Raw genomic sequence first — 22,135 nt, 5'->3', positions numbered from 1 at the left:
CTTTCTCCTTCCAGCTCCCTGCACAGCACCCCCAGCTCTTTCTCCTTCCAGCTCCCTGCACAGCACCTCCAGCTCTTTCTCCTTCCAGCTCCCTGCACAGCACCTCCAGCTCTTTCTCCTTCCAGCTCCCTGCACAGCACCTCCAGCTCTTTCTCCTTCCAGCTCCCTGCACAGCACCTCCAGCTCTTTCTCCTTCCAGCTCCCTGCACAGCACCTCCAGCTCTTTCTCCTTCCAGCTCCCTGCACAGCACCTCCAGCTCTTTCTCCTTCCAGCTCCCTGCACAGCACCTCCAGCTCTTTCTCCTTCCAGCTCCCTGCACAGCACCTCCAGCTCTTTCTCCTGGAGTGAAAAACCAGAGCAGCAAAAAGGTCGGTTTGATTGCCAGAGAGCGACACAGTGGCTCACACTGTGAAGGTTCCATACCCCAAGAGGGGATGTATATCCGGTGAGTGCGAGCTTTGTAGGGGCACGGATTGCAGTGACCACCCACTGAGAGTAAAAGTGTCACTTTCACTAAGCACCAAGCACGCATCTATAAGCATCCAGCACGAGGGAAATTCTTTTCCAGGATTTGTGCTGTTTTCACCTGCCAACAATGGACTTTTTCATAGCCGTTTGAGATTTGTCATACAGAATTTCATACGCACTTCATATGTTTGCACTAGCCGTTTTGTATTGATTGCAGCGGATTATAATTATTTTTTGATTTGAACAGGATTTTATTGAACTTGTTTAATTAGCACAGGTGCACTAATTTAATTTAGCAATATATATCTCAATAAGAGGGGAGGGACCTCTGTGTCCCGTGGTGTACTCCAAGAAAAGGATTTTACAGGTAAGCTGTTCTAAAAATCCTATTTTCTTTATCGTACATCACGGGACAGTGACCCTCATCCCTTTAAAACAGAACACATAATAATTACACAGGCTCTGTGGCTGACTAAAGTGGTAATTAAACTCACTTGGTGCCTTACCTGCATCAAATTAGCCACAGAACCTGTGTAATTCATAAGTGTTCTGTTTTAAAGGGATGAGGTGGTAACCCTGCGGGACACAGAGCAGCCATAGTAATTACTATGTGGCATGTCCCAAAGCAATGCCTCCGAGAAAAGGGAGACACAAATAAAAGCAGGCCGCCATCAGACGTGAGGACCTATACTGCTGCCTGCAGTACACTGCGCCCAAAAGCGGCATCCTCTTGCCTCTAGAGAGCACTGGGGGGCTAGAAAGCACTAGGGAGAGGCAGAGGGCACAGGGGGGCAGCGTAGAGCATGGCGGACGTGGAGAGCACAGGGGAGAGACGAAGGGCACAGGGGGGCAGCCTAGAGCATGAGGGAAGGTGGAGAGAGGAGGAGAGCACGGGGGGGGGGGGGGCTGGATAGCACTGGGTGAGAAGTGGAGGGTACAGGGGGCAGCGGAGAGCATGGTGAGGTGGATTTTACAGGGGGGGGGGGGTGCAAAGCACAGGAAGAGAGGCAGAGGGCACAGGGGGCAGCATAGAGCATGGGGGAGATGAAGAGCACAGGAAGGAGGAGGAGCACAGGGGGGCTGGATATAGGGTTGCCACCTCATCCCTTTAAAACAGAACACATATGAATTACACAGGTTCTGAGGCTAATTTAATGCAGGTAAGGCACCAAATGAGTCTAATTACTACCTTAATTAGCCACAGAACCTGTGTAATTAATATGTGTTCTGTTTTAAAGGGATGAGGTAGCAACCCTAGCTGGATAGCACTGTGGGGGCTAGAGAGCACTGGGTGGAGGTGGAGAGCATGGGGGCGCTGAAGAGCACTGGGGGAGAATTGGAGGGCACAGGGGGGCAGTGGAGAGCAAGGGGGGGGGGGGGGGAGAGCACAGGAGGGAGGTGGAGAGCATTGGGGGAGGTGAAGAGCACAGGGGGAGACCGTAGAGCATGTAGGGAGGTGAAGAGCACAGGGGGGAGGTAAAAAGCACAGGGGGAGAGGCGGAGGGCACAGGGGGGGGCAGCCTAGAGCATGGGGGAATCAGCAGTCATGTGCTCCTACTGAGGAGACTTAAAATGTAATGTTATAGTTAGGACTGCAGTATACAGAGAGCCTTGACAAGGCCTGCAGCTTACACATGCATTTGCAAATGCGTGCAACTAAACCTCTGTTTTTAACGCACACTGTTAGACAGGTGAATTTGGTTGGTTGCTGATTGGTCGTTAAGTTTGAGCCTGGATATTCTATGTTTTTGCATGTATATGCGCCCTTTCCAGTGCTCCTTATTGTATAGACCAGTCATAGGTAGGGGCAGTGACTTTTGTTTGTTAGAGCATGGGGGAAGGTGGAGAGCACAGGGGGTGCTGGATAGCACTGGGGGAGAAGTGGAGGGCACAGTGGGCAATGGAGAGCATGGGGGAGGTGGATATCACAGGAGGGGGGGTTCAGAGCACAGGAAGAGAGGCAGAGGGCACAGGGGGGCAGCAGAGAGCATGGGGGAGGTGGAGAGCACTGGGGGGCTAGAGAGCACTGTGGGGGGGCTAGAGAGCACTGTGGGGGCAGCAGAGATAAGCAGGATAGGAGGAGCGGTGGGGTTGCTGCATATAGAAGAATCATTTTCTCCATCTTCCTCCCGCAGTACCTGAAAACCTGCGAGAGGGAGAGGAGCAGAAGCAGGCATTCATGGACTGCGGGAGGAAGATGGAGAGAATGATTCTTCTATATGCAGCCACCCCACCGTTCCTCCTATTCAGGTTACAGGGGGCCGCACTTACGTTCTCTCTGATCCCATCGGCAGGAGAACAGGTGGCTGCAGCAGGCTTCTGTCCCCTTCGTGGTCACACTCCCCGGCACCAACGGCTGTACTATACTGGCGGCCGTGGAGCGGTGTCTCCTCTAGTTCCTCCCCCTTCTTGTTTCTGTCCTCCTGATCCCGAAGGCTGAGCCTGAGCTAAACTGGCAGCCGGGCGGCCGCGGAAAGGTCGGGGGACCGGCGTGGGCTAAAAGAGCAGCCTGCCTTGGCCCCGCAAGCAAGGACATGCGGCCCGGCGGCCGCGGCCCACCGGGCAAATGCCCGGTTTGCCTTATTGGCCAATCTGGGCCTGCATGCAGATATGCATCTTTGATATCTATTGATGCCAGAAACTCTCCTCCCCGGAGGGTGGATACGACTGACCGGATTGACTTCATACGAAAAGAGCTGACAGTTAGGAACTGGCTTAGACCCTTGAGATCTAGAATGGTTCTGACATCTCCATTCGGTTTTGGCACTGTGAAGAGATTTGAATAAAACCCCATACCCTGCTCTTCTGGGGAAATCTCTATGATTACTCCCTAAGATGTCAATCGGTCCAGAGCCTGGAACAAAGACCTTCTTTTGACTGGGTCTTTGGGAATGTTCGACCTTAGAAAACGAGAAGGAGGAAACTCTCTAAACTATTTAATACCCCTAGAGATACAAGCCCCTGAAAACTGCAGAAGCCTTCCCCCCACTTGAGCGAGAGGGGGTGCCCCTTCATAAGGAGGCCTTGGGACTCTGCTTTGCAGATTTCTGTTCCCATGGCTTCTTCTGGCCTTGTGCTTGGCAATGAGGCTTACCTCTCCCACTTGACTGTGGAGGCCATCGTGGCTGGTGCTGGGGAAGAAGAACGTTTTAATGAAGGACGTCTACGCCTTCTTTTCACTGGTAAAAGGGCACTCTTACCACCCGTAATTTTTTGGATGTATTTATTCAAATCATCCCCTAACATCTGTTCCCCATGAAAGGGAAACCCTGCCAAAAGCTTTTTGCATGGCAATTCAGCTGACCAATGCTTGAACCAGAGAATTCTACACATATGCACTGATAACAGAGCAGGGCATGACACCTGATGAATAGAATCTTTAAGGCCCCATGCACACGAGAAGCAAATGCAAACTCATCTAAACACAAGTTTTCAAACGCAAAAACCGGCGTTTAAAACGCCCGTTTTTGCCGCGAATTTCACGGCGTTTTACCGCGTTTGCAAGCATTTGGTTAAGAAACATCATAAGACCCTCCCTAAGCTCAAAAAACAGTATTATTTAACCTTTCCAGCTATTTTGTGAGACCAGAGCAGCTGAGAGAGCAGCAGTGTACGTGTATTTAGCTTGTCACTTGCCACGTCACCTGCCAAGTTGTGAATTGTCCACTTGCCACATCATCTGCCACGTCACCTGGCCATGCCACCTGCCACAAGTTGTGGATTGTCCACTGGCCACGTCACCTGGCCATGTCACCTGCCATGTCACCTGGCCACGTCACCTGCCACAAGTTGTGGATTGTCCACTTGCCATGTCACCTGGCCACGTCACCTGGCCACGTCACCTGCCACAAGTTGTGGATTGTCCACTGGCCACGTCACTTGCCACATCAACTGGCCACGTCACCTGCCACAAGTTGTGGATTGTCCACTTGTCACGTCACCTGACCACGACACCTGCCACAAGTTGTGGATTGTCCACTTGCCACGTCACCTGCCACAAGTGGATTATGCACTTGCCAAATCACCTGGCCACGTCACCTGCCACAAGTTGTGGATTGTCCACTGGCCACGTCACCTGGCCACGTCACCTGCCATGTCACCTGGCCACGTCACCTGCCACAAGTAGTGGATTGTCCACTTGCCATGTCACCTGGCCACGTCACCTGGCCACGTCACCTGCCACAAGTTGTGGATTGTCCACTGGCCACGTCACCTGCCACATCAACTGGCCACGTCACCTGCCACAAGTTGTGGATTGTCCACTTGTCACGTCACCTGACCACGACACCTGCCACAAGTTGTGGATTGTCCACTTGCCACGTCACCTGCCACAAGTGGATTATGCACTTGCCAAATCACCTGGCCACATCACCTGCCACAAGTTGTGGATTGTCCACTGGCCACGTCACCTGGCCATGTCACCTGCCATGTCACCTGGCCACGTCACCTGCCACAAGTAGTGGATTGTCCACTTGCCATGTCACCTGGCCACATCACCTACAACGTCACCTGGCCACGTCACCTGCCACAAGTTGTGGATTGTCCACTGGCCATGTCACCTGCCACATCAACTGGCCACGTCACCTGCCAAGTTGTGAATTGTCCACTTGCCACGTCACCTGGCCACGCCACCTGCCACAAGTTGTGGATTGTCCACGTCACCTGCCACAAGTTGTGGATTGTCCACTGGCCACGCCACCTGCCACGTCAACTGGCCACGTCACCTGCCACAAGTTGTGGATTGTCCACTGGCCACGTCACCTGGCCACGTCACCTGCCACATCATCTGGCCACGTCACCTACCACAAGTTGTGGATTGTCCACTTGCCATTTCACCTGGCCACGTCACCTGGCCACATCACCTGCCACGTCACCTGGCCACGTCACCTGCCACAAGTTGTAGATTGTCCACTGGCCACATCACCTGCCACATCAACTGGCCACGTCACCTGCCAAGTTGTGAATTGTCCACTTGCCACGTCACCTGGCCACGCCACCTGCCACAAGTTGTGGATTGTCCACGTCACCTGGATATGTCACCTGCCACGTCACCTGGCCACGTCACCTGCCACAAGTTGTGGATTGTCCACTGGCCACGCCACCTGCCACGTCAACTGGCCACGTCACCTGCCACAAGTTGTGGATTGTCCACTGGCCACGTCACCTGGCCACGTCACCTGCCACATCACCTGGCCACGTCACCTACCACAAGTTGTGGATTGTCCACTTGCCACGTCACCTGCCTCAAGTTGTGTATTGTCCACTTGCCACGTCATCTGCCATGTCACCTGGCCACCCCACCTGCCACAAGTTGTGGATTGTCCACTGGCCACGTCACCTGGCCACGTCACCTGCCGCAAGTTGTGGATTGTCCACTTGCCATGTCACCTGGCCACGTCACCTGCCACATCACCTGGCCACGTCACCTGCCACAAGTTGTGGATTGTCCACTGGCCACGCCACCTGCCACGTCAACTGGCCACGTCACCTGCCACAAGTTGTGGATTGTCCACTGGCCACGTCACCTGCCACATCACCTGGCCACGTCACCTACCACAAGTTGTGGATTGTCCACTTGCCACGTCACCTGCCTCAAGTTGTGTATTGTCCACTTGCCACGTCATCTGCCATGTCACCTGGCCACCCCACCTGCCACAAGTTGTGGATTGTCCACTGGCCACGTCACCTGCCGCAAGTTGTGGATTGTCCACTTGCCATGTCACCTGGCCACGTCACCTGGCCACGTCACCTGCCACAAGTTGTGGATTGTCCACTGGCCACGTCACCTGGCCACGTCACCTGCCATGTCACCTGGCCACGTTACCTGGCACAAGTTGTGGATTGTCCACTTGCCATGTCACCTGGCTACGTCACCTGCCACGTCACCTGGCCTCGTCACCTGCCACAAGTTGTGGATTGTCCACTGGCCACGTGACCTGGCCACATCACCTGCCACGTCACCTGGCCACATCACCTACCACAAGTTGTGGATTGTACACTTGCCACGTCACCTGGCCATGTTACCTGCCACAAGTTGTGGATTGTCCACTGGCCACGTGACCTGGCCACGTGACCTGGCCACGTCACCTACCACAAGTTGTGGATTGTCCACTTGCCACGTCACCTGGCCATGTCACCTGCCACATGTTGTGGATTGTCCACTGGCCACGTCACCTGCCACAAGTTGTGGATTGTCCACAATGCAATGCAAGCAATTACATTTTTATGTTTTTTTATGGTTTTTCATCATTTGCCATCATTTTTGAGATTTCTATTGTAAAAAAATAGGTCACCTTTAAAAACGCCTATAATCGCGTTTTGCCGCGATTTGCGTCTAAAACGCGAAAGCTGAAAGCGTCTGAACCCCAAAATTTGGGTTTGGAAAAACGGCCCTAAACCCAACTGCTTTGAAACGCCAAAAAACGTGATTGTGTGCATGGACACATAGGATAACATTAAATGTGTTCAGGGGCAGTTGAAAAAAATGCCCAAATGCCTCTGAACTCGAGTTTAGCAGCGTCTCGTGTGCATGGGGCCTAAAAGCGTCAACCACAAAACATAAGGCCCTAGGTAGTTCAGCTAACACATGGGCTGTTTCCCCTTGAGTAGGGACTCTTTTAATAACCTGCTTGAGCTGGTCTTTTAGGGATTGCTGCACCTGCTACAGCAAACGAGGCTTTGAGCAAGGATTCCCGTTTCTTATTGGCTGGATCCTTAAAAACCTGGACATTGTCTACTGGACAAGATAGACTCTTATTCACAGAAGATATAGCAGCATCTACTGCTGGCAAACTCCACTTCTTAGTGAACTTTTCCTCCATAGGATAGAGAAGAGAAAATCTTCTAGGAGGACTAAAATATCTATCTGGGTGATCCAAGTCGGCATATATCAGCTGCTCCAGCAATGGGTGTACAGGACATGCATGTGGACCCGGTGGAGGCCTTAAGGAACCCAAAGAGGAAAAGGGGGCCTCAGCCACCTGTGCTTGGGGCAACTTATATCCAGAACATACCAATTCCGTAAGGGATTGCACTAGCAATTTCTGTGATTGCGAAGCTGAGAAAGGCTCTTCTGAGGCTGAATCCTCAGAAGGGGAGTCATCCACCTGCCCCTCATCCCGGTCATCCAATGGAATCTCCACATCAGCCCATTCCTGTTCCAACACTGGAAGGTCAGACGAGGGAGAAGGGGACCTATCATGTTTTTTTCTGGACTGGAAGGAAGACGCAAACATATCAGCTATTTTTCTTCCAAACCAGCTAAAGCTGAAGCCAAATCTTTGGTGACTTATGCAGAGACTGAAGGATAGAACTGTGGAAGCGGGACTAGGATCCTCAGACCCTGACCGCGGCGCCTTTGCGCTCCTCCACTTCGAATGCTTCTCACTCTTCTTACGGGAAGACACAGTCCTAAGCACAAAAGAGGTACTCCTGCTCCTGTCCCTGCCACCAATGCACTCCTGTTTTGGAGGTGACAGGGTTAATAAAGAGAACCTGTCACCTCCAATTGCTATCACACAGGGAAATATTTTCTCCTGTGTGATAGCAATAAAGTTAAGTGTAAAAAAAATAAGAAATAATAATTAAATTAATAAAATAAGTAATTAAAAAGTAAAGAATAAGAAAAATAATATTAAAAATAAGAAAATTATACAAAAATAAAAAAAGTAAAACGACAAGCTACAAAAAAAAGTGATAAAGTAATAAAAAAAAAAAAGGAAACAAGAGGCAGCAATTGGGGGACACTAATGGGATGTTCCATACATTTTTGCAATCCGACTGTTCTGTTTTAACATACAATTATAAAAAAAAAAAGAAAAGTCATTTTCGGTTTCGGCCTGACATTTTTTTTTATTTCGGTTTCGTTTCGGTTCTGAAATTTCCATTTCGGTGCACCTCTAGTTTTTTTTCTTTGTCTGAATTTCTCACTTCCTGTTCTTCCTTCAGTAAGCTCGCCCCCATCATCCGAGCCGTTCTGGATGGGGGTTAGTCAGCGTGCTCGCCCCCCCCCCCTTGGGACTAAATCCCTGCAGGGAGACAGGCAGTCACAGAGATGGAGTCCGCGGCCCCAGATGGAAGAGGGGCGAACATGTATGCGGCCTCCAGCGGGGGCTTTGTTTGCAGGCGTATCACATAATGTGCTAGTATGCCATGCATACTAGCACATTATGTTTTTACTTTGTAGGGAACAAAAAAGAAGTAAAACCCATCAGGGTTTACATCCTCTTTAAACAATTTGTCTGAATTCTAACTTTGTAAAATGATATGCAAACTATTGACACTGTATAAATCATCTGCAATAATAATAGCAGACAGGCAGACAACACTTCTACTGACCTTTTATATAATGGAACTGGATGGACTTTTTTCAGCCAAACTAACTATGTATGTAACTGTTTGATTATCTGCTATGATTCTGCTGACACCCACAGTGGAAATGGAAGGAGTAATATTATATAATGTGCAATCACAGCCCCCCTTTCCCAAACAGAATTTTGAAGCTCCTGGCTTTCCATACCTCAATCCTGTGATCAGTCACCACTGAGGTCTAAGGAGGAACAGAAAGTGAAGGAGATGTCCTTAATATGACGTGTAGACTAGAGCAGGAGCAGCCATCTTCCTGGATACCCCGACCACACTAGGTTCTGGTTGTCGGCTACAACAACATGGCTCCTGTCTCGGGGACAACAAAAAACACATTGTGTTACTCTGGTGTTTAAAGTCCTAAACGAGACAGATTTCGGTGTCTACTGACATGCATTAACACTTAACTGCCAATCATGACTGCTGTAGTTGCTGGACTATTCTAAAAGTAACAACATTCCTAAACACTTTCCTAATGGGCTAATGTTTTCATTTTTTGCATACACATTACAATCTACTTTTTTGCTAAAAATTGCTGTACCCCCCCCCCCAAGCAAAATTAATATTTTCTGAAAGCAGAGACCCTGGAGAATAGAACGGTGGTATGTCACACAAGATTTGCAAAGTTATTTATTGGATGCATATCTTCAGGAAAAAATACACTAAAATTAACTTTAGCGCAAACAAATACAATATTATATCTAGTTTTTGGTCAAATATAAAAGATGATGTTGCATCGAGTAAATAGAAATCAAACATGGCAAGTCTTAAAATTGCACACAACTGTGGAATCGCAAAAAGCTGTGGTACCCAAAATTCTCCATCTGCAACGTTTTAAGAGCCTTTATAGGTCATCAGTTTAGAGTTAACTGTGAACTATGGGCCTAGAATTATTGCTCTCACTCCGAGTCACCGCGATCCCTCACCTGTGTGGCGAAACTGACGTTTACAAACACGTGCTTGCCCTGTGCTTTTTATGGGATGTATTCGAGAGTGCTTTAAAAGTTTTTGTTACGTTTACTTTACCAAATTAATATCATTCTATTTTCTTTTGTTCTTTTTTCCCTTTACTTTATTGCTATCAAAGGGGGGCACGAAGCCCCTATGTGATAGAATGGGCAGGTCCTCTTTATGGATGCATCAAGGGTCTATTAGACCCCCAATGTCTCCCCTGCCCTCCAATGGGAGGGCAGGGGAGATGCTCCGATGCTCCATCTGTCCCCCGATGTCTCTGCACTGAGAAACGAGCCACCAAACACAGCCGATGGCTCGGTTCTCACAGATCCCCGAGAGGAGAGCTCCCGTGGATGGGCGGGGAAAGGCTGTCTCAGCGGCTCCCTGAGATGCTGAGACTGCCATCAATCAGGGCAGCTGGCAGATCCCGACTTGGAAGTCGTGATGACGCGCTGCCTCGACTGATCTTGGTGACGTCAGCGGAGAGCAGACTTCAGACCGCTATCCGCTAAAAACGGGTCACAGGAGTGCAAAACTAATTGCACTCCTGTGACCCTTAGGAGAAGCCCAGCCTAAAAAAACTCTGGCAGGACTTCTCCTTTAGGCCACTTTCACACTGGGGTGTTATTCAAGCATTTTTTGAGTGTTATTCAAGCGTTTTTCGGGCGTTATTCAAGAATTTTTCAGGCGAAGCCTCATCTGCAATCCCAATGTGAAAGCCGAGTGCTTTCAGAGCCCTTACACACTGCTAGCGCCCGAAAAACGCTGGTAAGGCACCACTAAGACCCTAACGTTTTAGGGCGTTTTTGCAGTGCCTCATTGTGAAAGGGCAAGGCGTTTTTACAGCGCTTTCAATTCATTTCAATGAAGAGGGGCATTTTTGGAGCGTTTTTTTCAGCGTCCAAAAGCTGCTCCAAAGATGCTGCTTGCAGGACTCAGTGTGAAAGGGTCCATTGAGATGCATAGAGAGTGTTTTATGAGCGTTTTAATAGCACTGTTTTTAATGCTAAAACGCTGTAAAAACGCTTCAGTGTGAAAGGGGTCTTAAAGTGGAGTTCCAGACTCCTAGCCAACATTATACTAACAAAATCATTGGAAACGTAAAGTGATCCCATGTGCACATTCTATTTACTTACAATCCAATTTGTTATTTTTTCTCTCCCTCAATTTGGCTGCGGCCATGGAGGATGTGGGCAGTTGAAGCCCTCCTGGCTTCATTTCCATGTTTTCATGCAGCTGACATCTTCTGTTCTTGCGTCTGTGCAGTCGTGAGTAACATGCACGCATACTGTGTTTCCCCTGGGTTTTATTATAATATTTGCAACCAAAAACACACTAGGGCTTATTTTCGGGGTAGGGCTTGCAATTTAATCTCCAGTGTGAACAGCGTAAAAGTGCTTGCAAACTGCCAACTTCATCATCACAACAGCAGAAATTAATGCAAAAGGTATGCGTCTCTGCAATCTAAAGCCTCGCACACACGATCAGACTTACATTGGACAAATCCGTGGATTTTTGTCTGAAGGGCGTTGTCCATGAACTTGGTATGCATACACAAGGCACAACATTTTCAGCCAACATACATCAAACCACGTGGTTTTTCAGCTCTTAACCGCCACCCTTTGGCCAACTTCTGCTATTGTTGTCTGATGTTTAGCATTGGTTCGGAGCATGCGCGTTTGTACTTTTGGATTTTAGTCCTCCGGATTTGTGTACACACGATCGGATAATCCGACAGAACACATTTGTTGTCGGACAATTTGAGAGCATGCACAGCCAACATTTGTTGTCGGAAATTCTGACAACAATTGTCCGATGGAGCATACAGATGGTCAAATTGTCCAACAAAACATGTCCGTTAAACAATTGTTGTCGGAATATCCGATCGTGTGTACAGGCCTCTACTGTGTCACATACCGTAACACAGCACCGCTCGGCACTTCCATGACCTGCCTGATTGGTCTTCCCTGGGACAAGCACTGCAAAGGGAGGGAGGCCCGAGATCCCCCAATGACAGCTGGCAGAAGAGGAGAGCAGCGGAGATCAGCTGAGCATGACTAGGCGCTTCCGTGACCTGTCTGAGCTCTCTTATCCGCTCTAAGCTTTGCAGAGGGAGGGGTGGCCCGAGATACTCCGATGACAGCTGGCAAATGAGGAGGGCAGCAGGGATCAGCTGGGCGTGGCTCAGCGCTTATGTGACCCACCTGAGCTCTTCTACCCGCTCTGAGCCTTGCAAAGGGGGGGGGGGGGCGAAATCCCCTGCTGACAGCTGGGAGAAGGGGAGGACTCCAGCAGCAACAGAAAGGACTCCAGCAGCCTAAACTAGGGCTTATTTTCGGGGTAGGGCTTATATTGCAGCCCTCCTGGAAAATCGGGGTAGGTCTTACTTTCAGGGAAACACGGTAGCAGTAGATGCAGTTCTAATAGATGTAGATGCAGGCTAATTAATAAAAACTAGTGGAACGCCGCTAGTCAGTATCAAGCTCACAGCTATTTATCGCCACTCCTGAAAATGCAAGTCCTCTGACTATCTTGCAGAACCTCTTACTTCAATTATTTAAATCACTGACCCAGAACAAGTATGCAGATAAGTGCTTTTCCCTGACTCTCAATCTCCACGCCTGGTCTGAGTCATTCACTCAAGACATATTGCACTCACTGGTTCAGTATAAAAGCCAGGCGACTAGCATTTTAAAAAGTAGGTCAGCAACAGCAGCCTTTACATATTTCTGAGGAGCCAATTGTACTTCTGTGTGGTAATGCCTGGCAATGTATATTATATTTGTTCCTGTGCCATTTATTTTGAATGACACCCCAAAGCACCAAGGCAATGCACAGCATTGTGTTGAGCTAAAGTGGTTGTAAACCCTAGAAAAAAACACAAAAACACCTGCAAGACAAAGGCTGAGCTAATGAGCTAATATGCATAGAATACTAGCTCATTATAAATGACTTACCTAACATTGAAGCCAACGAAGCGGTCCTCGTACCCCCCTCCAGCTAGCGACATCTCTCCCGGGGGTTACTTCCGGGTATTGGCCGGAGCCGCAATGACGTCACTCCCGCACATGCTCGCGGGAGCCGCTGGTAACGGCACACACTCACTCAGGGGAGGGCTGGGCCGGGGGGCAGGGTGGCAATTGCCTCCCAGGCCGCTCTAACTTATGTTCAAAATGGCCCGCAGCCGCTGCCCTCTACCATTTTCTTTTTTATTCTGCACAAGGAAGTCGAGCCGGGGGCCGGGAGAAACACTGGCTGACCACTAGCTGTTGCATTCCGGGAGTTGTAGTCCACGCTCAAGCAAGGGCGGATCCAGAGTCTAGTCTCGGGAGGGGCACTGCCAGAAAATAAGGTGTTGCTTACAGAACTCAATTAGGTGTCCGGTGTGTTCGCTGCAATGTTGCAGTACCGCTAAAAGATCAATGATCGCCGCCATTACTAGTATAAAATATTTAAATATAAATGCCATAAATCTAACCCATAGTTTGTAGACGATTGTCAGGGACTGCAGACATGGTACAAGAGATGGTCAGAGACTGCAGACATGGTACAAGAGATGGTCAGAGAATGCAGACATGGTACAAGAGATGGTCAGAGACTGCAGACATGGTACAAGAGATGGTCAGAGACTGCAGACATGGTACAAGAGATGGTCAGAGACTGCAGACATGGTACAAGAGATGGTCAGAGAATTCAGACATGGTACAAGAGATGGTCAGAGACTGCAGACATGATACAAGAGATGGTCAGAGACTGCAGACATGGTACAAGAGATGGTAAGAGACTGCAGACATGGTACAAGAGATGGTCAGAGACTGCAGACGTGGTACAGGAGATGGTCAGAGACTGCAGACGTGGTACAAGGGATGGTCAGAGACTGCTGACGTGGTACAAGAGATGGTCAGAGACTGCAGGCATGGTACAAGGGATGGTCAGAGACTGCAGACATGGTATAAGAGATGGTCAGAGACTGCAGGCATGGTACAAGGGATGGTCAGAGACTGCAGACGTGGTATAAGAGATGGTCAGAGACTGCAGATGTGGTATAAGAGATGGTCAGAGACTGCAGACATGGTACAAGGGATGGTCAGAGACTGCAGACATGGTATAAGAGATGGTCAGAGACTGCAGGCATGGTACAAGGGATGGTCAGAGACTGCAGACGTGGTATAAGAGATGGTCAGAGACTGCAGGCATGGTACAAGGGATGGTCAGAGACTGAACACATGGTACAAGAGATCAATGCAGCCTCATCAGTGCCCACCATTGCAGCCTCACTGTGCATATGAACGCAGCCCCACCTTTGTGTATAAATTCAGTCCCACTTTTGTATATTAATGCAGTCCCACTTTTGTATATCAATGCAGACCCACTTTTGTATATCAATGCAGACCCACTTTTGTATATCAATGCAGACCCACTTTTGTATATCAATGCAGCCCCACTTTTGTATATCAATGCAGACCCACTTTTGTATATCAATGCAGCCCCACTTTTGTATATAAATGCAGTCCCACTTGTGTCTATGAATGCAGTCCCACTTGTGTCTATGAATGCAGTCCCACTTGTGTCTATGAATGCAGTCCCACTTTTGTCTATGAATGCAGCCCCACTTTTGTCTATGAATGCAGCCCCACTTGTGTCTATGAATGCAGTCCCACTTTTGTATATGAATGCAGTCCCACTTTGGTATATGAATGCAGTCCCACTTTTGTATATACATGCAGTCCCACTTTTGTATATGAATGCAGCCCCACTTTTGTCTAATAATGCAGCCACACTGTGCATGGCACTCACCATGGCATTGCCTCGATCACACACAGCAGGTATCTCCTCTCCCGACGTGTGTCATGGAACAAACAGGAGCTGTAGGTCTGTGTTCGGCTCTAGCAAAGTCCCACCCTAGACGGGCTTGTGTGATAGACAAAACACTGATTCAATCAGTGTTCCATCTCCATATACTATCACACGAGCAGGTCTAGCACAGACATCTCCAGCTCTCACACACAGCGAGTGTCATACACGCAGGAGAGAGGGGACTGCTGCAGTCAGCTACAGCTCAAAGCAGCCTCAGGACAGGCAGCCTACCAGCCCTGGTGATGAGAGAGGGAGAGAGAGTTAGAGACTCGGCAGCGGGAGCTGCAGGCACTGCAAAGCAGTTTAAAAGCCAATGTGACATGATTGCCTCGGGGGGGGGGGCAATTGCCCTGTTCCCCCCCCCCCTGGATCCGCCGTTGCCACCAAGCAGTTTAAAAAAAAAGTAAAAAAACATTTTTTTTTTTTTTTTTTTTAAAGCCAATGTGACATGATTGCCTCGGGGGGGGCAATTGCCCTGTTGCCCCCCCCTGGATCCGCCGTTGCACTCAAGCTCCCGGTGGGTGGAAAACAGAGCAGCGCAGAGGAAACTACAACTCCCTGGGCCTGGATTCTTGAAAGCAGGCAGAGGCAGGGCATGCCAGGGAGTCGGGACACAGGGCTGCAGGACTGGGCGCTGGCTGCAACTTGACCCCAGGACCAGAAGCATTACCCCCCCCCCCCCAGGAGGCCGTGGCGTGCAAGAACCTGCTGAGCTGAGATCACTGAGGTGAGATACCCTGACACGCCTAACTGAATCCCCACCATCCCCCCCCATACACCCCATGCAACCTGCCCCAGTGATCAGGCTGCATTGATGGGCACTGGAGTTGACTGCATTGATGGGCACTGGAGTTGGCTGCACTAATGGGCACTGGTGAGGCTGCATTGAAAAACCAGGTGGGCCATGGATGGTGAGCTCATTCGGCGGTTCAATAGGCCACTTGACTGGACTTGCCCCCCAGGCTTAAGGCTGCCAGCCCTCCCCTGCTGACTCACTAAAGCAATGGCACAAACGTGCCATTGCTTCAGTTTTCTCCAGTGCGCATGTGCCCGATGACATTCGGACAAGGGATACCTCCAAAACCGTGCAGTTTTGCTTATTATACGCTTACCTGTAGCATAAAGTGGTCTGTAAGGGTTTAAGCTGGTCATTCATTATACAATTTTCTTGTTCAATTTACCTTAGATTTACCATCTATTATGTAGTGCAAGAGGCTGCTTGATTGCATACAAATTTATATTTATATATAAGTTGAGTGCACATGCTCAGTGTCATATCCAGAGGTTGTCTTTGGGAAATAGATGTATGAGTGCTGCCAGCATTGCTGCAGAGGTTGAAGGGGTAGGGCGGTCAGCCTGTCAGTGCTCAGACCATACACCGCACACTGCATCAAATTGGTCTGAATGGCTGTCGTCCCAGAAGATAGCTTTTTCTAAAGATGATGCACAACAAAGCCCGCACTTTTCTGAAGACAAGCAGACTAAGGACACAGATTACCGGAACCATGTCCTGCGGTCTGATGAGACGAAGATAAACTTATTTGGTTCAGATGGTGTCAAGCGTGTGTTGTGGCAACAAGGTGAGGAGTACAAAGACAAGTGTGTCTGGTCTACAGTCAAGCATTGTGGTGGGAGTGTCATGATCATGATCTGGGGATGCATGAGTGCTGCCGGTGTCCTGTCGAAAAATGCCGGAACCGCGCATGTGCAGAGCGGAGCCTCAGAACAGCTGAGTTGACGATCAGCTGTTGTCTCGTGTGGCAGAGGCATGTTCATGTAGGAGAGGGGTGGATATTTACATCAAGGGGCGGATATTTAAATGACGGGCAGTGCTGGAGGTGGAATTTTTATCGATGGCCAAAGAATTCTACTAAAGAAATCTTTATCTAATATAGAAAAAGCCGCCCTTCAATTGACTAAACACGCCCCACAAGCGATCAGAATAAATAGCAGATAAAGATTTATTTTGAAGATTACTGTGGCCATCGATAAAAATTCCAGCACTGCCCATCATTGAAAAATCTGCCCTCTTCATGTAAATATCCGCCCCTCTTCTACATGAACGTGCCTCGGCCACGCGAGACAACAGCTGATCGTAAACTCATCTCTTCTGCGGCTCTGGGCGGTGCATGCGCGGTTCCGCAAACGGAAGGTGGAGGAACACAAGATCTCTAACATCCACCAACTCCAAGATGGAGGAGTAGAAGAGGACTCCAGTGGCAACCTGTGAAGCTCTGGTGAACTCCATGCCTAAAGCCTCGTACACACGATAGGATAGCCAGAGGAGAACGGTCTGAAGGACCGTTTTCATCAGTCCAAACCGATCGTGTGTGGGCCCCATAGGTTATTTAACCTTAGGTTAAAAAAATGAGAACTTGCTGTAAAATGTAACCTATGGACTGGCAACCGATAGGTCAAAACCGATCGTTAGTATGCAAAAGCATTGGTTAAAAACCTGCGCATGCTCAGAATCAAGTCGACGCATGCTTGGAAGCATTGAACTTCGTTTTTTTCAGAACGTCGTTCTGACACGATCAGTTATTTAACCGATGGTGTGTACGCATGACGGACCATCAGTCTGCTTCATAGGTTAACCTAATCTTCAGACCGTTGTCCTCTGGCTATCCTATCGTGTGTACAAGGCCTAAGGGCCCTTTCACACGTATGGACAAACGGTCCGTTTATTACAAGTTCGTTTACGGACTTGTAATGTATCCCTATGGGATTGCAGACGTTAGCGGATGATGCATCCGCTAACGTCCGCAACCATCCGCGTCCGCAAAGATCCGCTTTTGTGGACGGAAGAAAACCCTATTTTTCTTCCGGCCGGCGGAACAGATCAGATGAATATGGACACACGGTCCGTATTCATCCGATTCCCCATAGGGGAGAGCAGAGGAGAGACAGGGCGGTCTCTGCACTGTTTGCGGTGACCGCCCTGTCCGCCGACAGCTCAGCGGGGATTTACGGAGGAATCCCCGCTGAGTCAAACGGGCTAACGGAGCGGATCAATACGGATCCGCTCCGTGTGAAAGAGCCCTTAGAGGGAGAAGGCAGTGCTGGAAAATAATGGTGGCCACACAAAATATTGACACTTGGGCCCAATTTGGACATTTTCACTTGGGGTGTATTCAGTGCCGATCCTGACCTCTCTGGGGCCCTAAGCACAATTCTGCTAAGGGGCCCTCTATCTGATCCGTGATACCGTGAGCTATGTAAACCATTTGCCATTGCCACATAACATTCAGGTTTTTTTTTTACCACATAACATTCGGGAGTTTTTTTTTTTACCACATAACATTCAGGGTTTTTTTTTTTTTTTTACCACATAACATTCAGGGTTTTTTTTTTTTACCACATAACATTCGGGAGTTTTTTTTTACCACATAACATTCAGGGTTTTTTTTTTACCACATAACATTCGGGAGTTTTTTTTTACCACATAACATTCAGGGTTTTTTTTTTACCACATAACATTCAGGTTTTTTTTTACCACATAACATTCAGGGTTTTTTTTTACCACATAACATTCAGGTTTTTTTTTTACCACATAACATTCAGGGTTTTTTTTTTTACCACATAACATTCAGGGTTTTTTTTTTACCACATAATATTCAGGGTTTTTTTTTTACCACATAACATTCAGGTTTTTTTTTACCACATAACATTCAGGGTTTTTTTTTACCACATAACATTCAGGTTTTTTTTTTACCACATAACATTCAGGGTTTTTTTTTTTACCACATAACATTCAGGTTTTTTTTTTACCACATAACATTCAGGTTTTTTTTTACCACATAACATTCAGGTTTTTTTTTTACCACATAACATTCAGGTTTTTTTTTACCACATAACATTCAGGTTTTTTTTTTACCACATAACATTCAGGTTTTTTTTTTACCACATAACATTCAGGGTTTTTTTTTACCACATAACATTCAGGTTTTTTTTTACCACATAACATTCAGGTTTTTTTTTACCACATAACATTCAGGTTTTTTTTTTACCACATAACATTCAGGTTTTTTTTTTACCACATAACATTCAGGTTTTTTTTTTTTTACACACATAACATTCACCTCCTAGTCCTACCGTTTCCAAAAGGCATTGGCAGGGAAAATTAAATCTGACAGTCACCACAGCTGTGCCGCTCTCCTCTCCTCAGAGTGACTGACTCCACCCCCCCAGGAGCAGGGAGCTTCAGCACTTGGGCCCCTTTCAGACTGGGGCGGGAGCCGCGGTGGCGGTATAACGCCGCTAAAAATAGCGGCGCTATACCGCCGGGATTGCCGCGGGAATCGGCCGCTAGCGGTGCGGTATTAACCCCCGCTAGCGGCCGATAAAGGGTTAATACCGCCCGCAATGCGCCTCTATAGAGTATACATGCCGCTCCTCTCACCGCTCTAAAGATGCTGCTGACAGGAGATTTTTTTATCTCCCGCCAGCGCATCGCCTCAGTGTGAAAGCCCTCTGGCTTTCACATTGAGTCTGCAGTAAAGGAGTTTTTCAGGCGGGATAGCAGCGCTATTTTTAGCGCTGTACCGCCTGAAAAACTCCTCAATGTGAAAGGGGTCTTAGCCGCTCGTGGACTACAGCTCCCATAAGCATTAGCGGTGGCCGTCTCACTGACGTCACCTGATGTCTGACTCACTACTGCTACATTGTCAATGTTCAGCGCCGCAGGCGGATACTCGGACAGCCGCGGCGGCCATTTTTCCGGTTAAAAATTCGCCGATGCAAATAGAAACTCCATGCTTCCCAGCGGGGCCCCGAGTAAATCCGGGGGCCCTACTCAGCTTGCATAGTCTGCGTATAGGGCGGATCGGCCCTGGGTGTACTCACTTTTGTTGCCAGCGGTTTAGACATTAATGGCTGTGTGTTGAGTTATTTTGAGGGGACAGCAAAGTTACACCGTTATATAAGCTCTACACTCACTACACAACATTGTAGCAAAGTGTAATTTCTTCAGTGTTGTCACATGAAAAGATAGAATAAAATATTTACAAAAATGTGAGGGGTGTACTCACTTTTGTGAGATACTGTATATTAATAAATAAACATTTCACCTTTATAATAATGATTGCTGTATACAGTGATGAAAATAAGTATTTGAACACCCTGCTATTTTGCAAGTTCTCCCACTTGGAAATCATGGAGGGGTCTGAAATTGTTATTGTAGGTGCATGTCCACTGTGAGAGACATAATCAAAAAAAAAAAATCCAGAAATCACAATGTATGATTTTTTTAAACTATTTATTTGTATGATACAGCTGCAAATAAGTATTTGAACACCTGAGAAAATCAATGTTAATATTTGGTACAGTAGCCTTTGTTTGCAATTACAGAGGTCAAACGTTTCTTGTTGTTTTTCACCAGGTTTGCACACACTGGAGGAGGGATTTTGGCCCACTCCTCCCCACAGATCTTCTCTAGATCAGTCAGGTTTCTGGGCTATCGCTGAGAAACACGGAGTTTGAGCTCCCTCCAAAGATTCTCTATTGGGTTTAGGTCTGGAGACTGGCTAGGCCACGCCAGAACCTTGATATGCTTCTTACAGAGCCACTCCTTGGTTATCCTGGCTGTGTGCTTCGGGTCATTGTCATGTTGGAAGACCCAGCCTCGACCCATCTTCAAAGCTCTAACTGAGGGAAGGAGGTTGTTGCCCAAAATCTCGCAATACATGGCCCCGGTCATCCTCTCCTTAATACAGTGCAGTCGCCCTGTCCCATGTGCAGAAAAACACCCCCAAAGCATGATGCTACCACCCCCATGCTTCACAGTAGGGATGGTGTTCTTGGGATGGTACTCATCATTCTTCTTCCTCCAAACACGTTAGTGGAATTATGACCAAAAAGTTCTATTTTGGTCTCATCTGACCACATGACTTTCTCCCATGACTCCTCTGGATCATCCAAATGGTCATTGGCAAACTTAAGACGGGCCTTGACATGTGCTGGTTTAAGCAGGGGAACCTTCCGTGCCATGCATGATTTCAAACCATGACGTCTTAGTGTATTACCAACAGTAACCTTGGAAACGGTGGTCCCAGCTCTTTTCAGGTCATTGACCAGCTCCTCCCGTGTAGTCCTGGGCTGATTTCTCGCCTTTCTTAGGATCATTGAGACCCCAGGAGGTGAGATTTTGCATGGAGCCCCAGTCCGAGGGAGATTGACAGTCATGTTTAGCTTCTTCCATTTTCTAATGATTGCTCCAACAGTGGACCTTTTTTCACCAAGCTGCTTGGCAATTTCCCCATAGCCCTTTCCAGCCTTGTGGAGGTGTACACTTTTGTCTCTAGTGTCTTTGGACAGCTCTTTGGTCTTGGCCATGTTAGTAGTTGGATTCTTACTGATTGTATGGGGTGGACAGGTGTCTTTATGCAGCTAATGACCTCAAACAGGTGCATCTAATTTAGGATAATAAATGGAGTGGAGGTGGACATTTTAAAGGCAGACTAACAGGTCTTTGAGGCTCAGAATTCTAGCTGATAGACAGGTGTTCAAATACTTATTTGCAGCTGTATCATACAAATAAATAGTTAAAAAAACATAAATTGTGATTTCTGGAATTTTTTGTTTTGATTATGTCTCTCACAGTGGACATGCACCTACGATGACAATTTCAAACCCCTCCATGATTTCCAAGTGGGAGAACTTGCAAAATAGCAGGGTGTTCAAATACTTATTTTCCTCACTGTATATATATATGTTTTATCTTAACCATGTGGACTACCATTTAAAAGCCCATCTTCTACAATCCTTTTTTCTTTCTGAAACACATACCCCCATACCTGCCATAATCGCATTTGGGGAAAAACGCTGTACACTAACACACTGATGCAGAAGCCACTGGCGTTCACCCAAGCAGAGCCTTGTTATCATTTACATTGACAGCTGTATGTGGCTGGTGTGGCTCCCCGGGTGCCAACAAGTGCTGGGAATTTTTGGGTGAGGGACCCAAGAAGAGGAGGATCAGGGTCACTTTCTGCAATACCATTACACAGAGCAGGTAAGTATAACATGTTTGTTATTTAATTTAAAAAATACTATTACAAATACGGTTAAAGTGACATGAAAGCTTCTTTTTTTCTCTCTCTTTTTTATTAAAATAGCCAACATGTTATATTCACCTGCTCTGTGAAATGGTTTTCCACAGAACAGACACAATCTTCTTCTGGGTTACCCTGCTGACACTCCAGGCTCCTCCTCTTCAGCAAGAGCTTTCATGGAAAGCTGCTTTCCATGGGGGCACTTGTGTGGGCTCGCTCCCGAGCCGCCCAGTCTGCATCTATGGACACAGAGCAGGCAGATCAGCCCCGCCCGCTTGCTCTGCACAGCATTAGCTCTCGCTGCTATCAATCATCCCAGGAAAGAAGGGAGACAGCAGCGAGAGCAGCTGCTCTCGTGCACATCACTGGATCAGATTGGTCTCCGGTAAGAATAAGGAGGGGGCTGTGGGGGATTCTGCAGCACAGAAGGCTTTTTACCTTA

The 22,135-nt window shown here is 48.0% G+C and overlaps 1 protein-coding gene across 2 annotated transcripts in view; it reads right to left on the bottom strand.

The window, feature by feature from the left end:
• The window catches only part of KYAT1 (kynurenine aminotransferase 1), a 72,229-nt gene that overhangs the window by 45,906 nt on the left and 4,188 nt on the right, over positions 1–22,135 (bottom strand). For both annotated transcript variants that reach the window (XM_040324714.1, XM_040324716.1), the window contains exon 2: positions 8,988–9,142. The gene's annotated coding sequence lies outside the window, so the exon portion shown is untranslated. The remainder of the gene's footprint in view (positions 1–8,987; positions 9,143–22,135) is intronic.

This window comes from Rana temporaria, chromosome 9 (genome assembly GCF_905171775.1).
Source record: "Rana temporaria chromosome 9, aRanTem1.1, whole genome shotgun sequence".
Lineage (NCBI taxonomy): Eukaryota > Metazoa > Chordata > Amphibia > Anura > Ranidae > Rana > Rana temporaria.
This window is presented reverse-complemented; position numbering and strand designations above follow the sequence as displayed.